Source organism: Bufo bufo, chromosome 1 (genome assembly GCF_905171765.1).
Source record: "Bufo bufo chromosome 1, aBufBuf1.1, whole genome shotgun sequence".
NCBI classification, from domain to species: Eukaryota; Metazoa; Chordata; class Amphibia; order Anura; family Bufonidae; genus Bufo; species Bufo bufo.
The window spans coordinates 27784172-27808276 of NC_053389.1; positions in this window are offsets into that span (position 1 = coordinate 27784172).

The following is a 24105-nucleotide window of genomic DNA, read 5'->3' on the forward strand; positions in this document are numbered from 1 at the left end:
TTCCTTTTAGGAGGGCATTTTTAGACATTTGGATCCCAGACTTCTTCTCACGCTTTGGGGCCCCTAGAATGCCAGGGCAGTATAAATACCCCACATGTGACCCCATTTTGGAAAGAAGACACCCCAAGGTATTCAATGAGGGGCATGGCGAGTTCATAGAAATTTTTTTTTTTTGGCACAAGTTAGCGGAAATTGATATTTTTTATTTTTTTCTCACAAAGTCTCCCGTTCCGCTAACTTGGGACAAAAATTTCAATCTTTCATGGACTCAATATGCCCCTCACGGAATACCTGGGGTGTCTTCTTTCCGAAATGGGGTCACATGTGGGGTATTTATACTGCCCTGGCATTCTAGGGGCCCTAAAGCGTGAGAAGAAGTCTGGAATATAAATGTCTAAAAAATTTTACGCATTTGGATTCCGTGAGGGGTAGGGTGAGTTCATGTGAGATTTTATTTTTTGTCACAAGTTAGTGGAATATGAGACTTTGTAATAAAAAAAAAAAATAATTCCGCTAACTTGGGCCAAAAAAATGTCTGAATGGAGCCTTACAGAGGGTGATCAATGACAGAGGGGTTGATCAATGACAGGGGGGGTGATCAGAGAGTCTATATGGGGTGATCACCACAGTCATTGATCATGCCCCTGTAAGGCTTTATTCAGACGTCCGTATGCGTTTTGCGGATCCGATCCATCTATCAGTGGATCCGTAAAAATCATGCAGACATCTGAATGGAGCTTTACAGGGGGTTGATCAATGACAGGGGTGTAATCAATGACAGGGGGGTGATCAATGACAGGGGGGGTGATCAATGACAGGGGCGGTGATCAATGACAGGGGGGTGATCAGGGAGTCTATATGGGGTGATAACCACAGTCATTGATCACGCCCCTGTAAGGCTTCATTCAGACGTCCGTATGCGTTTTGCGGATCCGATCCATCTATCAGTGGATCCGTAAAAATCATGCGGACATCTGAATGGAGCTTTACAGGGGGTTGATCAATGACAGGGGGGTAATCAATGACAGGGGGGTGATCAATGACAGGGGCGGTGATCAATGACAGGGGCGGTGATCAATGACAGGGGCGGTGATCAATGACAGGGGCGGTGATCAATGACAGGGGCGGTGATCAATGACAGGGGCGGTGATCAATGACAGGGGCGGTGATCAATGACAGGGGCGGTGATCAATGACAGGGGCGGTGATCAGGGAGTCTATATGGGGTGATCACCACAGTCATTGATCACGCCCCTGTAAGGCTTCATTCAGACGTCCGTATGCGTTTTGCGGATCCGATCCATCTATCAGTGGATCCGTAAAAATCATGCGGACATCTGAATGGAGCTTTACAGGGGGGTAATCAATGACAGGGGGGTGATCAGGGAGTCTATAAGGGGTGATCACCACAGTCATTGATCATGCCCCTGTAAGGCTTTATTCAGACGTCCGTATGCGTTTTGCGGATCCGATCCATCTATCAGTGGATCCGTAAAAATCATGCGGACATCTGAATGGAGCTTTACAGGGGGTTGATCAATGACAGGGGTGTAATCAATGACAGGGGGGTGATCAGGGAGTCTATATGGGGTGATCACCACAGTCATTGATCATGCCCCTGTAAGGCTCCATTCAGACGTCCGTGTACGTTTTGCGGATCGGATCCATCTATCAGTGGATCCGTAAAAATCATGCGGACGTCTGAATGGAGCTTTACAGGGGGTTGATCAATGACAGGGGTGTAATCAATGACAGGGGGGTGATCAGGGAGTCTATATGGGGTGATCAGGGGCTAATAAGGGGTTAATATATGACGGGGGGGGGGGTGTAGTGTAGTGTAGTGGTGCTTGGTGGGACTTTACTGAGCTACCTGTGTCCTCTGGTGGTGGATCCAAACAAAGGGGACCACCAGAGGACCAGGTAGCAGGTATATTAGACGCTGTTATCAAAACAGCGTCTAATATACCTGTTAGGGGTTAAAAAAACCACATCTCCAGCCTGCCAGCGAACGATCGCCGCTGGCAGGCTGGAGATCAACTCTCTTACCTTCCGTTCCTGTGAGCGTGCGCGCCTGTGTGCGCGCGTTCACAGGAAATCCCGGCTCACGCGAGATGACGCGTATATGCGTCGCTGAGCGCAGGGCTGCCACCTCCGGAACGCGAATCTGCGTACAGCGGTCCGGAGGTGGTTAAGTAAAACAGTATTATTTTCTTCAATGAAGATAGCACATTTCACAGTATTTTTCACTCTGCAGGCTTACTCCATGGTCTACATCATATAGCAACATAAAACGTGCCAAAAACAAAAAAAAAACGCATATGCTGTATCGATGCGTTTTTGTTGCGTTTTCTTTGAAAATCATGTTTTTGGTTGTATTAATGTATGCATGTCTCAAATAAATGTATTCATAAGTATATAATGGTGTAAACATTAAATGCTTAGTATCTTCATATTGATCCTCATTATATAGGCTTATACACATTCGTAAATGCTTATGCAGCAAGAAACGCATAATATCGAAAAAAACGCAAATGCGGTATTAATGCGTTTCTAATGCGTTTTCATTGGTAAACCATTGTTTGAGTTGTGTGGTACATAAATACTTCATAATATGCATAATACATGGGAATATACATATACAAAGAACATCTAAAAATATCTGAATATATAAACAATATATAAATATATAAAAATACTATAAAAAGTATTATAAACAATGTTTTAATAAAAAAAAATTTAAACAGCCTTCATGTCAGATATAACGATATGGAGCGATCTGTGTTCTCAAAGCATTGGCTTATAAAAATGTCTCAAAACTATTTAAAAATATCACAAGTTTTGCAGACCTCTGTGTTAAAAGACCTAGTGTTATAATACATGTAATATATTGGTCCTCTGCAGCTGGAACTCAGAAGTCATTAATCATTGTTGTCAGTTGTCATGTTCTTACCCCTCACTCATTTAAGATGGATCCGGGGAAGGTGAAGGCTATCCTGGAGTGGGTGAGACCATCTTCCCTAAAGGCATTACAGCGTTTTTTGGGGTTCTCGAACTATTATAGAAAATTTATTTTAAAAAATTCTGTTATTGCCAAGCCCCTAACCGACCTAACCAAGAAGGGGGCAGATCTTGTTAATTGGCCGACTGAGGCCATCGAAGCCTTTGAAACCCTTAAGAAGTGCTTTCAAGACGCCCCACTCTTGATTCAGCCGGATCAGGAGAGATCTTTTGTGGTTGAAGTTGATGCTTCTGAGGATGCAGTGGGGGCGGTTCATTTTCAGACCCTGTGCTTTTTTTCCCTGTAAATATTCTTCTTCTGAAAGGAATTATGACATTGTGAATCGTGAATTACTGGCCATTAAGTGGGCATTTGAGGAATGGTGACACTTTTTGGAGGGGGCCAAACACTGTGTCATGGTTCTCACTGATCATAAAAATCTATTGTTCCTTGAGTCCGCCAAACGTCTCAATCCTAGGCAAGCCAGGTGGGCTTTGTTCTTTACTAGGTGTAACTTCTCTATCACTTTTAGACCAGGAAGTAAGAATGTTAAGGCTGATGCCTTGTCTCGAAGTTTTTGTGCCTTCCAACCTGCTGACACACCTCCTGAACCCATCTTACCGGCTAACATTATCATAGCATCGGTGTCTGCTGACCTCTCTTCGGAGATTAAATCTGCACAACATCTTGCTCCTGCACGAACACCCACAGATAAGTTATTTGTTCCGGGCCATTTCCGTCTCCGACTTCTGGGTGAGTGCCATGATTCTGTGCTCTGTGGTCATCCTGGTGTTGAAGCCACTAAGGAATTAGTATCTATAACCTTCTGGTGGCCTACATTATTTAGGTACATCAGTTCGTATGTGTCCGCCTGCGAGATATGTGCAAGGTCCAAAACTCCTAGAACCCGTCCTGCAGGTGAGTTGCTACCACTACCTATTCCGAGTAGCCCTTGGTCACACATCTCTATGGATTTCATCACTGACTTGGCACCCTCCGAAGTAAAGTCAGTGATCTGGGTAGTGGTAGATAGAGATGTCCCGAATAGGTCGCCGTCTAATAGTTCCCGGCGAACATAGCTTGTTCGCGTTCGCCGCGGTCTGTCCCCTATTCGTCATCATTGAGTAAACTTTGACCCTGTACCTCACAGTCAGCAGACACATTCCAGCCAATCAGCAGCAGACCCTCCCTCTCAGACCCTCCCACCTCCTGGACAGCATCCATTTTAGATTCATTCGGAAGCTGCATTCTTAGTGTGAGGAGGGACAGTGCAGCTGCTGCTGATTTAATAGGGAAATCGATAGCTAGGCCAGTGTATTCAGTGTCCACTACAGTCCTGAAGGACTCATCTGATATCTGCTGTAAGGACAGCACCCCAAAAAGCCCTTTTTAGGGCTAGAACATCAGTCTGCTTTTTTTTCCCAGTGTAATCTAATTGCAGTTGCCTGCCTGCCAGCGTGTGTGTCAGGCTCACACCGTATACTGTGCCCACTTGCCTAGTGCCACCACTCATATCTGGTGTCACAATAGCTTGCATTTAAAAAAGTTAGTTCCCTTCACACGTGTGCGTTTCAGGGCCTGCCAGGGCACAGTGTCACACCAGTGCAACTCATATCTGGTGTAACAGTAGTGTACATTTAAAAAAAAAAATACAATTTTGACTGTAATAGATTGAATAGCAGTTAGTTGTCTGCAAGCGTGTGTGTCAGGCCTACAGCGTCTAATCTGCCAACTTCTGCCAGTGCACAGTGCCACTCATATCTGGTGTCACAGTAGCTTGCACGCATAGTACCACTGATCGGAAAAAAAAATGACAGGCAGAGGCAGGCCACCCCGCAGGGGCCGTCGTGGTCGTGGTGCTGTGATTCCCTTTGGCCCTAGAATAATGCCCAGTGTTCAGAGGCCACGTACCCTGAACTCGAAAAGTTCTGAGGACATAGTTGACTGGCTAACACAGGACACCCAATCTTCTACAGCTTCCGCTCGGAACCTTGACGCACCATCCTCCTCCAGCTCAGCTTCAGGCACCTCTCAAGTTACCACTCGCCCGCCTGCCGCCACCACCAACACTAGCACCACAGCCGCTTCACTTGATCTGTCATAGGAGTTATTTACACATCAGTTGGAAGAAATGAGTGATGCGCAACCATTATTGCCAGAGGATGTAGATAACAGGGATATGTCTCAGTCAGGCAGCATTACACACTTGGACATACGGTGTGATGATTATGATGTTGTACCCGCTGCTGCTTCCTTTGCTGAGTTGTCAGATACAAGTGAAGGGGTTGATGATGACGATGTGTCCGTGGATGTCACGTGGGTGCCCGCTAGAAGAGAAGAAGAACAGGGGGAAAGTTCAGATGGGGAGACAGAGAGGAGGAGGAGACGAGTTGGAAGCAGGGGGAGGTCGTTGCAAGGAGCTAGTGGCACAGTCAGACAGCATGTATCGGCACCCGAGGTCAGCCAAACAGCACGCCAATCAACACATGCTGTTGCCACCACCAGAATGCCGTCATTGCAGAGCTCAGCAGTGTGGCATTTTTTTTGTGTGTCTGCCTCTGACAACAGCGATGCCATTTTCAACCTGTGCCAAAAGAAACTAAGTTGTGGGAAATCCAACACCCACCTAGGTACAACTGCTTTGCGAAGGCACATGATCGCACATCACAAACGCCTATGGGATCAACACATGAGTACAAGCAGCACACAAACTCAAAGCCGCCATCCTCCTCCTGGTCCAGCATCTTCAGCCACGTCAACCACTGCTGTCCTCCTTGCCCCCTCTCAACCATCCTTCACTCCATCTCTCGCCTTGAGCAGTTCCTGCTGATCTGCCCACAGTCAGGTGTCTGTCAAGGACATGTTTGAGCGTAAGAAGCCAATGTCACAAAGTCACCCCCTTGCCCGGCGTCTGACAGCTGGCTTGTCTGAACTCTTAGCCCGCCAGCTTTTACCATACAAGCTGGTGGAGTCTGAGGCGTTCCAAAAATTTGTAGCTATTGGGACACCGCAGTGGAAGGTACCCGGCTGAAATTTCTTTGCACAAAAGGCAATCCCCAACCTGTACTCGATTGTGCAAAAGGAAGTAATGGCATGTCTGGCACACAGTGTTGGGGCAAGGGTCCATCTGACCACTGATACCTGGTCTGAAAAGCACGGTCAGGGCAGGTATATCACCTACACTGCGCATTGGGTAAACCTGCTGACGGCTGCCAAGCATGAAATGCGTGGCTCTGCAGAGGAGTTGGTGACACCGCCACGACTTGCAGGCAGGCCTGCTGCCACCTCCTCTACTCCTCCTATTCCATCCTCTTCCATAACCTCCTTGGTTAAGTCCTCTTCTGCTCCACATCAACGGCAGCTCCCCAGGGGCTATTCCATATCCCGGATACGGCAGTGTCACGCCGTCTTGGGGTTGACTTACCTGAAAGCAGAGAGTCACACCGGACCAGCACTCCTGTCCGCCCTGAACGCACAGGTGGATCAGTGGCTGACTCCGCACCAACTGGAGATCGGCAAAGTGGTGTGTGACAACGGAAGCAATTTGTTGGCGGCATTGAATTTGGGCAAGTTGACACATGTGCCGTGCATGGCACATGTGTGTAATCTGATCGCACAACGCTTTGTGTATAAGTACCCAGGCTTACAGGACGTCCTGAAGCAGGCCAGGAAGGTATGTGGCCATTTCAGGCGTTCCTACATGGCCATGGCGCACTTTTAAGATATCCAGCGGCGAAACAACATGCCAGTGAGGCGCTTGATTTGCGACAGCCCGACACGTTGGAATTCAACACTCCTAATGTTCGACCGCCTGCTCCAACAAGAAAAAGCCGTTAACGAGTATTTGTATGACCGTGGTGCTAGGACAGCCTCTGTGGAGCTGGGAATTTTTTTGCCACGTTACTGGACGCTCATGCGCAATGCCTGTAGGCTCATGCATCCTTTTGAGGAGGTGACAAACTTAGTCAGTCGCACCGAAGGCACCATCAGCGACATCATACCATTTGTTTTCTTCCTGGAGCGTGCCTGCGAAGAGTGCTGGATCAGGCCATAGATGAGCATGAAGAGAAAGAGGAAGAGTTGTGGTCACCATCACCACCAGAAACAGCCTTATTAGCATCGCTTGCTGGACCTGCGGCAACGCTGGAAGAGGATTGTGAGGAAGAGGAGTCAGAGGAGGAATGTGGCTTTGAGGAGGAGGAGGAGGAAGACCAACCACAACAGGCATCCCAGGGTGCTCGTTGTCACCTATCTGGTACCCGTGGTGTTGTACGTGGCTGGGGGGAAGAACATACCTTCAGTGAGATCACTGAGGACGAGGAACGGGACATGAGTAGCTCGGCATCCAACCTTGTGCAAATGGGGTCTTTCATGCTGTCGTGCCTGTTGAGGGACCCTCGTATAAAAAGGCTGAAGGAGAACGACCTGTACTGGGTGTCCACGCTACTAGACCCCCGGTATAAGCAGAAAGTGGCTGAAATGTTACCGAATTACCGCAAGTCGGAAAGGATGCAGCAGTTCCAAAATAAATTAAAAAGTATGCTTTACACAGCGTATAAGGGTGATGTCACAGCACAGCGGGAATCTAACAGGGAAAGAGGTGAAAGTAATCCTCCTCCTCCCACGACCACGCAAGCAAGAACAGGACGCTTTACAGACGTGTTGTTGATGGAGGACATGCAGAGCTTTTTAAGTCCTACACATCGCCACAGCCCTTCGGGGTCCACCCTCAGAGAACGACTCGACCGACAGGTAGACTACCTCACCTTAACTGCAGATATCGACACTCTGAGGAGCGATGAACCCCTTGACTACTGGGTGTGCAGGCTTGACCTGTGGCCTGAGCTATCCCAATTTGCGATAGAACTTCTGGCCTGCCCCGCTTCAAGTGTCCTGTCAGAAAGGACCTTCAGTGTAGCAGGAGGTATTGTCACTGAGAAGAGAAGTCGCCTAGGTAAAAAAAAGTCTAGATTACCTCACCTTTATTAAGATGAATGAGGGATGGATCCCGAAGGGACTGACAGTGGGCGATACATTTGACTAAAAAAGGCCTGATGAGATGAGCTGCCTTGGGCTAAAAATTGTCCACACGCTGCTGTATTATATCTCTGAATGCCGGATGACTTGCGTGACTTATCCGCCACTAACTAGGGTTCAAGCCGCAATGTTTTAGGGCACTTTCTGCCTGGGAAACAAACATCAATCTTTCTGGACGCAGCGGCTGTAACAATACCTAATTTTTCAGGCATGTGTACATGCCTAATTTTTCTGGCCTCTGGTGCTGCACTGTGGCTTCAAAAACCAAAAAAAAAAAGGCACATACATGTGTCAATTTCCCTTAGTGATCGTTACCTTGTCGTGGTGAAGGGGCTTGCGTATCACAATGAAGCGACCACCTCTATGAGTGTGTTGGCAATGGCAATATTGGCACACCCCAGATGAGATAAGGTCGTTGCTTCATTGTGAACAGACCAAAAGCGATCGGCTGGATAATTTTGCATAGAAAAAACATTAATTTTCTTTGTGATCATCTAAGGTGATTATTAAAGCCTACTAGGCCAACAATGGGCCCACACTGCAGAATCATTGTTTTCTGGGTCACTTAACTGTCACTGAACTACCTCAGCAAGACCATAGGCTTTGAAAAACCCCCATCGCCTGCAATCTCCCAAATGTGCGTACGAGCACAGTCATAACTACACCAAGATTGACGCATAGAGGTATAAAATTTATGTCATGAGTGTGTCAACTATTGACAACTCTTTGCGGTTGTCTAAATTCTATTCCAGGGATTAAACTGATAAGAATAGTACTACTTAACACACCGCTCCTATCTGGTGGCACATTAGATTGCACGCGCAGTGCCCCAAATTTGAAGTAGGAGGACCGACCAAGCATCTTTTTCCATCTCCCGGTTCCTAAAATCGATGCCATATACATGTCCCCTGATAGGGGACGTAACAGGGATTAAACTGATAGGAATAGTACTACTTAACACACCTTATAATAACGCAGAGAGAGGCAACGCAGAGAGAGGAGTCTGAAGAAGAGGAGTCAGAGGAGGAAGGTGGCTTTGAGGAGGTGGAAGACCAAACACAGCAGACGTCCCAGGGGGCTTATTGTCACCTTTCGGGGACCCTTGGTGTTGTACATGGCTGGGTGGAGGAAGAGACCTTTAATGACATCAGTGAGGACAAGGAACGGGACATGGCTAGCTTGGTATCCAACCTTGTGCAAATGGGGAGTTTGCGGTTGTGCAAATGGACTGTTTGCGGTTGTTTGTGATGCGTTAAACGGGGAGTTTGGTCTGTCACTGTGAAGCGTGCGTAACCCTTACACTACCTGATCGATAAAACATCATACCTGATGTTTTAAAGCACGTTATTCCAAACAATTTAAGAATGTTAGGTGATTTATGCCCTTTATGGATTACACCAGACTCTGCGTCAACTATGTAATTTTCCATGGGAGTTTTGCCATGGATCCCCCTCCGGCATGCCACAGTCCAGGTGTTAGTCCCCTTGAAACAACTTTTCCATCACTATTGTGGCCAGAAAGAGTCTCTGTGGGTTTTAAAATTCGCCTGCCTATTGAAGTCTATGGATGTTCGCCCGTTTCACCCGTTTGCGAACATTTTAGGAAATTCGCGTTCGCCGTTCGCGAACGGAAAATTTTATGTTCGCGACATCTCTAGTGGTAGACAGATTCAGCAAAATGATACATTTTGTTCCTCTAAGTAAACTCCCTAGTGCCAATACTTTGGCTTCCTTGTTTATTGATCACATTGTTCGGTATCATGGAATTCCTGAGAATATTGTCTCTTACAGGGGTGTCCAATTCTTTTCCAGATTCTGGAAAGCCTTTTGCCAGGGAGGCGAAATTTCATTGTCCTTTTCGTCGGCCTTTCATCCCGAGACTAATGGGCAGACGGAACGCTATATCTCTGACAACCAGCGTCTGTGGGTGAAATACCTTCCATTGGTGGAGTTTGCCATTAACTATCGGGTGAACTCATCCACAGGGGTATCTCCGTTTTACTGCAATTTAGGGTTTCATCCTCGTTTTGGTTCTTGTTCTTCCGTGGCTTCGCCTAACCCTGAGGCGGATGTGGTTACTTCAGAACTGTGCACAGTCTGGGCCCAGGTTCAGTCGAACCTGCAGAAAGCCCAGGAGGTTCAGAAAAAGCAAGCTAACAGGAAACGCACTAAGGAAGCTAATTTTGAGGTCGGTGAGAAGGTGTGGCTATCCACCAAAAATCTGTCCTTAAAAGGGGTGTCTAGGAAATTTGCTCCACGCTTTATAGGACCATATGAAATACTTGACATTATTAACCCTTTTAAGCTGAAACTACAAGACACGTTTCGAATTCATGATGTGTTCCATAAATCTTTGCTCAAAAAGTATGTTTCGCCGGTTGTTCCTCCACAGGAATCTCCATCTACGGTGGAGGTTATTAACGGTCAAGATGAGTTTGTTGTTTCTAGGATCATTGATGTTAGGGTTTCCGAAACTCACTGCAATACCTGGTTCATTAGAAGGGTTTTGGACCTGACGAAAGGTCCTGGGTACCTGTTTATAGAATCACGCTGATAGGTTGATTAAGAGGTTTCATCTTGAAAACCCAGGGAAGCCGTCTCCACTGTCCTTGGGTCCTGAGGCCCCTCGTGAAGGAGGGGGGGGGTACTGTCACAAGGCGCCGTCCCCATCTCCCAGGTAACAGGGGGCGGAGCGGACCCGACTGCACTCCTTCTGTCTGTGTGTAACATCCCAGAGTATGTCACTAAACTCTTTCTCCCCGCTACAACATGTCAGGTGCATATGTATTGCCATCTTGTGTAATCTAACAATGTATTTTCCGTTATATGCATTATTCAGGCCTGTTTTATGTATTTTGCTGTAATTTCCATGTACACCAGCAGGTGGCAGCAATGTGTTCAGTTTAGTATACCTAGACTGGAATAGTACATTCCAGTCTAGTCCCCCCTCCTCTTTGAGCAGAAGTGGGCTGCCCCACGCCCTGCAGCAAGGGAGGGAAGAAACCAGTTAGATCCAGTGTGTACCAGCCCCCTCCTTGGGGAAGGCTGTGTTAGTAGGAGCTCCCAGACACAGGGATCCCAACCTAGGATCTAGACCTCGCCTGAGGCCCAGGATCCCTCTTCCCAGCTTGAATCATCTACCTCAGTGCTGGTTGACAAGCAAGCAGCCATTTCCAGTCCTCCACGACGAACCATTCCCTGTGAGCAGAACTGTGAGTACATATCCAGAGACCAGGAGAAGCCAAATCCCTCCTCAGCTAGTCAGGCCCATACCCGGCAGAAGACAGACAGAGCAGAAGATAAATACCTGCCATATTTTCCAGGCATATGATAAGAATCAGAAGAGATATTGATCCCTGCCACATATTGCCAATACCTGCTGGGACCTAAAGACTATTACTGTACTCATATAGATTTATGCTGCACCCACTAAGTAAAGACAAGTTGGATTATATCACCAGTCTGGATCTTATTTACTATTACCCAAGTTCCTCAGTTGCTCCTATTAACAACACTCATTTTATTGCAAGTGAGCCAGGATCCAGGAGTCCAGCCGTACCCAGGTAGGAGACACTGTTGACACTACACAGAGACATTATCCCCACTCTGGCATTCCTCACCTTGTACGTGAGTTATATCATCTTAAAGGGCCCTGAGACTATAACTGGCGCACATTGCAATTGGCGTCACAAACTAAAAAACATTAATATTGCGCCAGTGTGCATCAGTCCCAATCCAGCTTACTGCATGTGCGGTCGGCGTCCTCCGTTACCCTGGCAACAGCATCAGGCTGAGCCCCGAGCTGGCCACCCGGTGCTCGGCTTATGTGTCTGAGCGGGTCATGTGATGCTGGGCACGTCACATGACCTTAGCCTTTCACTATTTATACAGGCAGCCTGCTGGCCACAGGTTGCCAGCGATTTTGGTCCTGTGCCTAACTGCTATTACTCTGTGCTTCTGCTACTCTGGATTTTGACCCTTGGCTTTTGTTCCTGACCCGACCTCGCCTGCCCTTGTGTACTGACGTGACCTCCAGGTTTGACCCTCGGCTTGTACTCTGACCCGTCCTTGCTATTCCTTGTGTACTGCCGTTACCTCCTGGTTTGACCCTAGGCGTGTTTGTTTACTGTTCTTGTTACCCCTGCTCGCCTACGTTAGTGTTGATCTCTGGCATTTCAGTATTGCTCCTGACACTTTACATGACTTCGGATCCATCTGCAGGGTTCCCTCCTACTGCCTCTGCCTGGCTATATTCTGTCTCTGTCCGCTCTGCCTCTCTGCACTTATAGAGGTTAGGGACCATGGCCCAGTTACGCCCGGTCACCTAGGACGGGTAGTGTAAGTAGGCAGGGACAGAGGCGTGTGTGGTAGCTTGTGGGTGCGCTTCCTCTTCCCCACTCCCTAGTGCATGACAGTATCATATAAATGACATCTCTAGATCTACACGTGTAATATCCTTTCATTTTATATATTTTACCACTGTATGGATGTGGGTAGCTGTCACCTCTCATGATGCCACTACAGTTGCAACATGAGAGACAAGGAAAATTCCCATATTTTTTGGGGGCCAAGAGTAGTTGGTTATCTAGACCTTTCCCTCCGACGTCTGCCTTCACAACTCGGTCACGAATATTGGGCCCCTTTTGTATGCCATCATGGGAGGTGATTCAAATTCCTTTATATTTGACAGACCTCGATGTAAGATCTGCCATTCTTCTTTAAGAATTGTGGCAATTTTGCCACTATCCTCTCCATAGACTGACACAAAATAAATTCTCGTCTCTATTCTATTATGTGGACTCACATTTAAAGTGCCCTTACGATCCATGTCTGAGATTCTCTTTTTAGTCCGTCCAATCAATCTCTTGGGATATCCCGTTTGTAAACTTTCTACACATCTCATCAACACGCTTTTCAAAAATGTCATCTTCTGAAACAATCCGGCGTACTCGTAATAATTGGCTCCATGGCAACGAGTCCACCATCTTGTGTGGATGATTGCTATCATACATCAACAGAGTGTTCTTATCAGTAGATTTTTGAAAAAGGTCAGTTTTAATCATTCCCTCCTGCAAATAAACCCTGATGTCCAAAAACTGCAGCTCACTGCTAGATGCAGTCACAGTGAACTGAAGTCCCCGGACACCCGTGTTCAAATGTTGATGGAACTCTTCTAATTCAAGCATGGTGCCCTCCCAAATAATAAAAATATCATCGATGTGGCGCCACCAGCACAGGACTCTCTCACAATATTTGGAACGATATACCAGCCGATCCTCAACCTCCGCCATGAAGATGTTAGCGTAGTTGGGGGCCACATTGGACCCCATGGCCACCCCATGCTTCTGTTGGTAGAAGGTGTCACCAAAGAGGAAATAATTCCTCCTTAGGACCACCTCCAGGAGATTGAGGATCAGCCGGCATGCCCCAGGAGAGAGACCCGTGCAGGCCAGGGCCACATCGATGACATTAAGCCCATATGTATGGTCAATGGATGTATTTAGTGATACAACATCAAAGCTAACTAACAAAAACTCATAGGACAGTGTAATCTCCCTAAATTTTGTCAGGAAGTGTCCCGTGTCCCTAATGTAGGAGGGGGCCGAGGTTGCATGGGCACGTAAGATTTTATCCAGAAAGATGGCGACAGTGTTAAGGATGGAACCCCTGACCGACACAATAGGTCGGCGAGGGGGAATTAAGAGAGCGTATGAACAAACATAAGTGTACAATAAGGAAAGGCTTGATTGATAAACCTGTTGCAAAGCACTTTATTGAGTATGGACACTCTATAAATCAATGACATTTTCGTGCAATAGATAGTGTAGGATATTTAAGAAGGGGGGGTGACAAAAATAAGATTCTGAGGAGAAAAGAACTCAAGTGGATATCTCCACAATGTCCCATGGAAGCATTCAGCTGTCTATCTCCCAAACACTGGAGCAAAAGAGGAAGTACCGCCCTACCCACCCGTGATCCCTGGCCCTGAATGCCAGCATTTCCAAATTCCTGGCCTTTGAAATGCTGTCATTCGGTCTGGTGGACACGGACAGTTTAAAGAATCTGATGGCGGTGACTGTCCCACATTACGTTGTGCCCAGCCGCCACTACTTTTCCAGGCGAGCCATCCCTTCCCTGCACAACCAAGTGGGGGACAAAATCAGGTGTGCACTTTGCAATGCCATCTGTGGCAAGGTCCACCTAACTACGGATACGTGGACCAGTAAGCACGGTCAGGGACGTTATATCTCCCTAGGCAGCTGGGCCTGAGGCGGATAGCAGTTTGGCGCATGTCCTTCCACCACCGAGGATTGCAGGGCGTTTCTGTTTGCCTCCTGTTGCTTCCTCCTCCTACTCCGCTTCCTCTTCCTCTACCGCCTCCTCATTAGAGATGTCCCGAACTATTCGCCGGCGAACAGTTCCCGGCGAATATAGCTTGTTCGCGTTCGCCACGGCGGGCGAACATATGCGATGTTCAGTCCGCCCCCTATACATCATCATTGAGCAAACTTTGACCCTGTACCTCACAGTCAGCAGACACATTCCAGTCAATCAGCAGCAGACCCTCCCTCCCAGACCCTCCCACCTCCTATCAAAAAGCAAGGACAGCATCCATCTTAGATTCATTCTGAAGCTGCAGTGTCACAAATTTGACTAAGTTGTAATCGCAATGTGATTAATACAGGTTATATTAATCGCATTGCGAATTCAACTTAGAGCTGGGTTCCTAATGGTTGTATTGCTAGAATATAACGAAGATTGAGAATATAGTGCTATAATCGTTATATTCGGCAATTCTAGCAATACAACCATTAGGAACTCAGATCTAAGTTGTAATCGCAATGCGATTAATACAGGTTATATTAATCGCATTGCGAATTCAACTTAGAGCTGGGTTCCTAATGGTTGTATTGCTAGAATATAACGAAGATTGAGAATATAGTGCTGTAATCGTTATATTCGGCAATTCTAGCAATACAACCATTAGGAACTCAGATCTAAGTTGTAATCGCAATGCGATTAATGCAGGTTATATTAATCGCATTGCGAATTCAACTTACCATACTCTGCGTCAACGACGAATCAATTTTCCATGGGAGTTTTGCCATGGATCCCCCTCCGGCATGCCACAGTCTAGGTGTTAGTCCCCTTGAAACAATTTTTCCATCACTATTGTGGCCAGAAAGAGTCCCTGTGGGTTTTAAAATTCGCCTGCCTATTGAAGTCTATGGCGGTTCGCCCGGATCGCCCGTTCGCAAACATTTGCGGAAATTCGCGTTCGCCGTTCGTGACATCTCTACTCCTCATCTGGTCAGCATAACACCTTCACCACCAACTTCAGCACATCCAGGGGTAAACGACAGCAGGCAGTTTTGAAACTTAACTGTTTGGGGGACAAACCCCACACCGCACAGAAGCTGTGGACAGGCATGGAACAACAGACCCATGAGTGGTTGGTGCCGGTGAGCCTCAAGCCCGGCCTAGTGGTGTGCAATAATGGGCGAAATCTCGTAGCAGCTCTGGGCCTAGCCGGTTTGACGCACATCCCTTGCCTGGCGCATGTGCTGAATTTGGTGGTGCAGAAATTCCTGGAAAATTACCCCAATATGTCAGAGCTGCTGTAAAAAGTGCAGGCCGTCTGTGCGCGCTTTCGGTGTTCTCACCCTGCTGCTGCTCGCCTGTCAGTGCTGCAGCGTAACTTCGGCCTTCCCGATCACCATCTCATATGCGACGTGGAGCTCCACCTTGCACATGCTGGCCAGACTGTGCGAGCAGCAGCAGGCTATAGTGGAGTTTCAGCTGCAGCACGCACGGGTGAGTCGCTCTACGGAACAGCACCACTTCACCACCAATGACTGGGCCTCCATGCGAGACCTGTGTTCCTTGTTGCGCTGTTTCGAGTACTCCACCAACATGGCCAGTGCCGATGACACCGTTCTCAGCGTTACTATCCCACTTCTATGTCTCCTTGAAAAAACGCTTCAGGCGATGATGGAAGAGGATGTGGCACAGGAGGAGGAGGAAGAGGGATCATTTACAAGGGTTTCCGGCCAGTCATTCACAAGTGGCTCCGAGGGTGGGTTCCTGCACCCACATACGTCAGGTACACAATCGTCCAGCCAGAGCACAGTTCTGGAGGATGACGAGGTGGAGGATGAGGAGGAGGAGATGGAGGAGGAGTAACTGTGTTCACAGAAGGGTGGCACCAAACCAGCTCATGGGCATCACTGGTGCGTGGCTGGGGGGATACAGAGGACACAGACGATACACCTCCCACAGAGGACAGCTTGTCGTTGCCTCTGGACCGCCTAACACACATGAGCGATTACATGCTGCAGTGTCTCCGCAACGACACCGAGTTGGCCACATTCTAACTTGTGCTGATTGCTGGGTGGCCACGCTGCTGGATCACCCGTTACAAGGACAACGTACCGTCCTAAATTCCGTTACTGAAGCCTGATCGTAAGATGCGTGAGTACAAGCGCACGCTGGTAGACGCGCTGCTGGTGACATTCCCACCTGACAGCAGGGGCACAGTGGAAGCACAAGGCGAAGGCAGAGGAGGAGGAAGAGGTCGCCAACGCAGCTGGGGCACCGCCAGCACCTCAGAAGGCAGGGTTAGCATGGCCGAACTATGGAAAAGCTTTGTCATCATGCCACAACAACCAGCACCACCAGCTGATATGGAACGTCTTAGCAGGAGGCAGCATTTCACCAACATGGTGGAGCAGTATGTGTGCACACGCCTACACGTACTGAATGACGGGTCTGCCCCCTTCAACTTCTGGGTCTCCAAATTGGGCACATGGCCTCAGCTTGCCCTTTACGCCTTGGAGGTGCTGGCCTGCCCTGCAGCCAGTGTATTATCTGAACGTGTGTTTAGCACGGCAGGAGGCGTCATCACAGACAAGCGCAGCCCCCTGTCCACAGCCAATGTGGACAAGCTCACGTTCATTAAAATGAACCAGGCATGGATCCCACAGGACTTGTCTGCACCTTGTGCAGAATAGACATGTATACCGGCCTTACTCAGCCATTGTCATTAAAATGAACCAGACATGGATCCCACAGGACTTGTCCGTACCTTGTGCAGAATAGACATGTATACCGGCCTCACCCAGCCCTTGTTATACTCCAGTGCACTTTCTCATTGTTGTATTTTTTATATTTCCCAATGTTTTGGGGTGTACCCTAATTTAAGCAAAAGAAAAAAAAAAAACAGGGTTGGCTACCTCCTCTTCCTCCACCGCCGCTTCCACCTACACCGCCACGTCCACCGCCTACTCAACCTCGTACTCCATATGGACCTCCACCTGATAAATCAAGATTTTTTTTTTTAACGTATTTTATATTATTTTACGTCATTTCCTTATCCACATTTGTCTGCAGAGCACTAGCCATGCTCTTAAGCACATTTTGCTGTCTTTTGCAGTGAAATATAATCAGTTAATAAATTTTTGATTTTGTTGGGGAAAAAAATAATAGTTTTTTGCCATAAAGTACCTTTGCGGCCTGCGCTGTATTTGTGTTGGTGAAAGAAAATCTGTTAAATTCATCTGTTTCATTGTTGGTTAAAAATTTTTTTTTTCTTTGGCCAGAAAATACCTTTGCGTCCTGTGCTGCATATGTGATAGTCAGGCAAATAAATACACTAAATTCATCTGTTGGATTGTGGGGTGACATATTCACAGTTTGGTCTTTTAACTAACCCTGCGGCCTGCACTGCATATGTGACAGCCAGGCCAATAAATTCAGCAAATCCATCTGTTTGCGTGTGGGGTGACATTTCCACGGTTATCAGGCCAGTCATTCACAAGAGGCTCGGATGGTGGGTTCCTGCACCAACATAGGCTAGGTACACAATTGTTCAGCCAGGGCACATGTGCAATACACCATTTTTACACCCCTGACACAGAAAGATAATTTATCTGTATGTTCAATCTGTGGCTGACCTTCCTACAGCAATTTTTTGTTGGGCGCAATGCAACATTTAAAATAAATATTAATAATTTAATACTTAATCCGTCTGTTAGTTCGGTGGGCGACAAAACAATTTTTTTGTGAAGTACACCTGCACCTGCATATGTGCCAGGGAAATAATATAGTTAATCCGTCTCTGAGTTCAGGGGTTGAGATATTTGCATATTTGGCTGTGATATACCCCTGCTCTACATAGCGGACAGGGAAATACATTTCACAAATGCATATGTTACATTGTTGGGTGACATATTCTCATCTTTTGCGCTAGAAAGTACATTCGCGGCCTACGCTGCATTTATGACAGTCCAATAAAACCATTAAATACTGATGTTACATTGTTGGTTGAAGAAATAACACTATTTGTGCTAGATAGTACATTTGCAGTCTGCGCTGCATTTCTGGCAGTCAAATAAAACCAGTAAATACTGCTGTTACATTGCTGTTTGAGAAATTCCCATTTTTTTGTGACCGTGAAGTAATTGTATTAAATCCAACTGTCACACTGTTGTGTGACGTCAAGACATTTTTCCTCTTTATGACACCGGCACAGCCTTACTGTCAGTGAACTTAATTGTTGACTATTGGTGGGTGAACGCAAAGAATAAGGAGAGCGTCAAATAAGGGACGTGGCCCTGGTCGTGGTGCTGCTGGTGTTGGTGGAGCTCCTGTTGCAGGGAGAGGACGTGGTAGATCTGTGCCAGCTACACGCCCCAGTGAAACATCTTTCTCAGGTGCGAGTAGGCGAAAGAACCTTCAGCATTATTTGGTAGGCCCAAATGCGGCTCTACGAATGGTGAGGCCAGAACAAGTACAGGCAATAGTAGATTGGGTTGCAGACAGTGCATCCAGTTCCTTCACATTTTCTTCCACCCAGTCCTCTTCTCAGGGCCGTTTCTTGGACCAGGCGGGCCGGACGGCCGCCCAGGGCGCTGTCAGAAGGGGGGTGCCGGAAGGGCGCCCTCTTGTTATCGTTCCTCTGTGACTCTCCTGTGCCCTTGCTCCCGCCCTGGCTCCCTCTCTCTCCTGCCCTGTGACTGCGCCCTGCACTCGAGTCCTCTCTTATCTACCGTGTCCATACGTACCTCCAGTCACTCAGCTCCGGTATGTGCGGGTGGCGCTCACTGACATCACGCGCCTGCTCCTCCCACTAGGCGGCGCAGGCGCGTGACGTACATTGAGTGAGTGAGCGTGCCGCCCGCACTGCCTGCCTGTTACCGCCCACCCGGAGCAGTGATGAAAAAGAAGCCTGCTGTGAGTGAGAGGCGAGCCTGAGTCTGTGGGACAGTGGGTCACTGGGAGCGTCACCGTGACCGTCCGTGCAATGTGGTTACACACATTTTTTACAATGGGGAGACACTATGGTCTGTGGATGGGCATTAATTACAATGGGGGGCGGGGGCCGATGCGGGGGACATAAAAATGGGGGCCACTGTGGGGGACATGAAAATGGGGGCCACTGTGGGGGACATGAAAATGGGGGCCACTGTGGGGGACATTATTTTTAATAGGGATCACTATGGACATTATTTAGAATGGAGGCTGCTGTGGGTGTCATTATAACTGTATAATGTCTGATAGGCCTAGTCCTGAGTTATATTACCCTGCCCGTGCCCTGTATAATAATGAACCCGTCCCTGATGTACCTCCTCCTCCACCACCGCTTCTACCTACACCGCCTCCTCAACCCCCTACTCCATATGGACCTCCTCCTCCTAGATCAAGATTATTTTATTTTATGTTTTTTTAAGTCATTTCCCTATCCACATTTGTTTGCAGAGCACTTGCCGTGCTCTTAACCACATTTTGCTGCCTTTTGCAGCCCTCTAGCCCTTTCCATGATTATTTTAGAGACAGTTTAGTGCTTCAAAGTTTGTGTCCCCATTGACTTCAATGGGGTTCGGGGTCAAGTTCAGGTCTCGTACTCGAACTTTTTTGTGAAGTTTGGCCGAACCCGTCGAACCCGAACTTCCAGGTGTCCGCTCAACTCTATCCACCACTTAAAATGTTTGCATAACCTGCTGCTGTCAGAGGTGTTTAAGTTTATTTTTGGTGTTGCGCAGATCTGATTGGTGTCCGTTCCTGGGAACACATTCCTACTACAAACAAAGAACCTGCTGCTGTGTGTTCATGCTGAGTGAGGCCAAGCTATGTGTAGGCCTTAGACTCGACCATTACCATGTAACTGCTGCTGTCTGTCTTGATCATGTTGACCTATGTGTAGGTCTTATACTCCAAGGTTACATTTATCTGCTGCTGCTGTCTGTCCTGATCCTGATAAGTTTGCCCCAGGACTAAATAGTCCTCCCTGCAACCTTATAGGTTAAAATTAATCAAACACATAACAATATCAAAAAACGAAAGCACACGTTAGAACCAAACATTTATCAACAATGTAAAGGAACAAACATGCCTCTAAGGCAACTGTTTCAGCTGCTACTTGAGGTCCAGCAACTCCTGGAGCCCCTTTTGGTGTTGCTCCTCCAGATGATTGACCTTCTTCTCCAGAAGCTTCTGCTGCTGTTGGATTCTCCTTTGCTGCTCCATAATTTTTTCTTTGCTGGTTTTTGATTTCCAGCATTGCGACTTTGTCGTCCCACTGCAGCTGGATAATATTTTTTTTATTTAGTGAGAACTGTTAGGATTAAAAAAAATATTAAAATTACTTTCAATTAAGATTAAGAGGCAATTAGTGCATTGTGGGGAGTATTTGTTAAAACACTGACGATTTACATTACAATTCATTAGTTAACCTCCCTGGCGGTATGATTATGTCAGGAATTTTGTACCAAAAGTGGTAAAAAAATTTGCATAAATATTTTATGGGCACAAATGACAGTAAAATGGCAGGCAAGGGGCACTGTACAGTTATCAAATGTCAGATCTGAGGTTATATAGTGTAATCCTCTCAGATTACAATGTATAACCTCTTTTATGTGTGTTTGTCACTTTTCATGTTTATATTTATTTAAATTTCCTGCCCAGTTCCGCTCCCATGCGCAGCTGCTGCTCGCAGGGAACGGAACCAGGAAGTCAAATGCCAGACGGTGTTCTGCCAGATCTCTATACCTTGCGAAAAGTCTATACCGGAAGTGACGCGGCCGCACAGGAATCAGCTGGAGGAGGGTGTGCCCGGCACTGCGCATGCGCACATCCACTGGCTTAGGAAAGAATCGTTGCAGCGCCGCGATAGAAGTACTTCGTGCACCGCACATGCGCACTTAGGGGTATAGAGATTTTGCAGCGCAAAATGTTGCATCAGATCTCCCTACCCCTGAGTGCGCACGCGCGCACAAATCATCAGATCAAATCAGGATGAACTACAACTGATGATTTGTGCGTGCGTGTGCACTCAGGGGTAGGGAGATCTGATGCAACATTGTGCGCTGCAAAATCTCTACACCCCTAAGTGCGCACGCGCGGTGCAAAAAGTACTTCTATCTCGGCGCTGCAACGATTCTTTCCTAAGCCAGTGGATGTGCGCTTGCGCACACCCTCCTCCAGCTGATTCCTGTGCGGCCTCCAGCTGATTCCTGTACTTTTTGCAAGGTATGGAGATCTGGCAGAACACAAGCGGAGGACATCGCCGGATCGCCGGCAGAAGGTGAACGGACTCTACAATGTTACCCCGAGCGTGACTCGAGGTTACTGCTCCTGACAGTGAAAATTAACCCAGAGTCACGCTCGGGAATACCATCAGGGAGGTTAATAGTATTTATGATGATTAGATAGTTGGTTAGTTACTTAGTAATAGTTCAGTATAGTATAATGTTATTTAGTTGGTTAGTTAGTGTTAGTTCAGTAGAGTATAATTGTATTTAGTTGGTTAGTTTGTGAGAGTTATGTAGAGTATAATGGGATTTAGTTGGTTATTTATTGTTTTTTATGTAGATTACAGAGTTAGCCCTTTTGGCCCTTTATTTCTGTACATGTTATGGATACTAAATTATAATGCTGTGTGCACATATTTACCCTCCTGGCGGGGGCAGTGGACAACTTCCTCCTCCTCTTCTTCCTCCTCATCAGGAGCTGGGGGGGGGATGCGGCTTCTGACAGGGAGATGCCTCTTCGGCCTCCACATTTTCCCCCACATCATATGGTGGTGGAGCATCTACATGCTGGGAGGGTCCTGCCTGTTCTCCCTCGTCCTCCTCTGCCGACACTACAACCACCTCCATCTCCTCTGTAGATGTCCGTACAGAGGGTAGTGGAACCCCTGTAATCACACAATGTTCAGAATTTGGACAAACATCTCAGAACTCATAACAAATGCAAATTAACCCCTTAATGACCAAACCATTTTTCACCTTTCTGCCCAGGCCATTTTTAGCAAATCGGACATGTGTCACTTTATGTGGTAGTAACTTTAAAATGCTTTTACTTATCCTAGCCATTCTGAGATTGTTTGCTCGTCAAATATTGTACTTCATGACAGTGGTAAAACTCAGTCACAAAATTTCTTTGTTGTTTTTTAGAAAAATAAAAAAATTTACCTAAAATTTGATCAGTTGGTATTACACTTTTTGTGATGTAAGATGACAAAAAATGGCTTTTTTGACAGTTTTTTTTTTCTTTTTTTTTTAATAGTGTTCATCTGAGGGGTTATGTCATGTGATATTTTTATACAGCTGGTTATTACAGACATGTATCCTTTTTTGGGGGGATTTAAGTATTACACAATAATATCATTTTTGAACTGAAGAAAATCATGGTTTAGTGAGACATTATTAGTTTTATTTTTTGGGCGATTGTCTTAGGTAGGTGCTAATTTTTTGTAGGATGGGGTGACGGTTAGATTGGTACTATTTTGGGGGTCATACGCCTTTTTGATCACTTGGTGTTGCACTTTTAGTGATGTACTGTGCCAAAAATATGGTTTATTTAGCACAGTTTTTATTTTTTTATTTTTAACGGTGTTCACCGGAGGGGTTAGGGCATGTGATATTTTTATAGAGCCGGTAAATACGGACGTGGCGATGGATAATATGTCTACTTTTTTTTCCCCTATTTTTTCCAATTTTTATTTAACTTTATCTTTGGAAAAGGACATCATTTTTTTCACTGAAAATAAATTTTTAGTTTTTTGAAAACTTTTTTTTTTAAACTTTTTTTTTGCTGTTATCTTTTGTCCCCCTCTGGGATTTCAACTTTTGGGGGTCTGATCCCCCTTGCAAAACATTACAAAACTTCTGTATTGCCTTTCATTGGCTGTAAGTGTAGTACACAGTATAATACAGGGGGCTGGATCTCACAGGCCCTCCCGGAAGGCAGCCACGATGCCTAATGAAAGCATCGGGCTACCGTCCCTGCCACCGGGTCCCCGTCACAGCGGCACGAGAACCCGATGGACACCTCGCACATTTCTGAAGCTCGCACGTGCCGCGGTCAGCTCCTGAAGTCACGTCTAGATCTGACGTACATGTATGTATGTCGTCGGGCATTAAGGAGTTAAGTGTGGGATGTATCTAATGTAATGATGGATGGGGCCGCTTACTGGAATACAGAATGATGATTGCAGTTTATGTTTATATACACACAAATATATATTTATGTGTGTGTGAAACGTACTATATAGTGTGCGTCAGGAAAATAAATATGTGCAATGTGCATGTGAGAGATATTTCTATGTTGTCCATACGTACTTGCTGCAGACATAGTGCTGTGACGTTACAACAATACTTAGTGCACCAATCAGTAATATCTACTTATAACTGATAAAAAGTGAACTTTAAATAGACAAGACGTGGCACTCTTATCTATTGTGGACTGTGGTGCTTGTTGTGCTGGCTTCCCAGCCAGAATCATACATTGAAGAAATAAACAACAGCACTCAATAAAGAACTATGTTCTGGTTATTTATTGGCAACTTCACCAAATTGTGACGTTTCGGTCGTAGGACCTTTATCAAACACTGTGTGACAAATAAGAAAATATTCCATAAGTACAAAAATAAAATAAAGTAAAAGTGGCAACATCAATGATTTATATATGCATTACCCATAACACCATCAGATAATACTAAAGCCTTACATACATAGTTTTAATCAAATATAGTTACAGCAAATTTCAGAAAAAATTGTGGTACAAAAAGTTC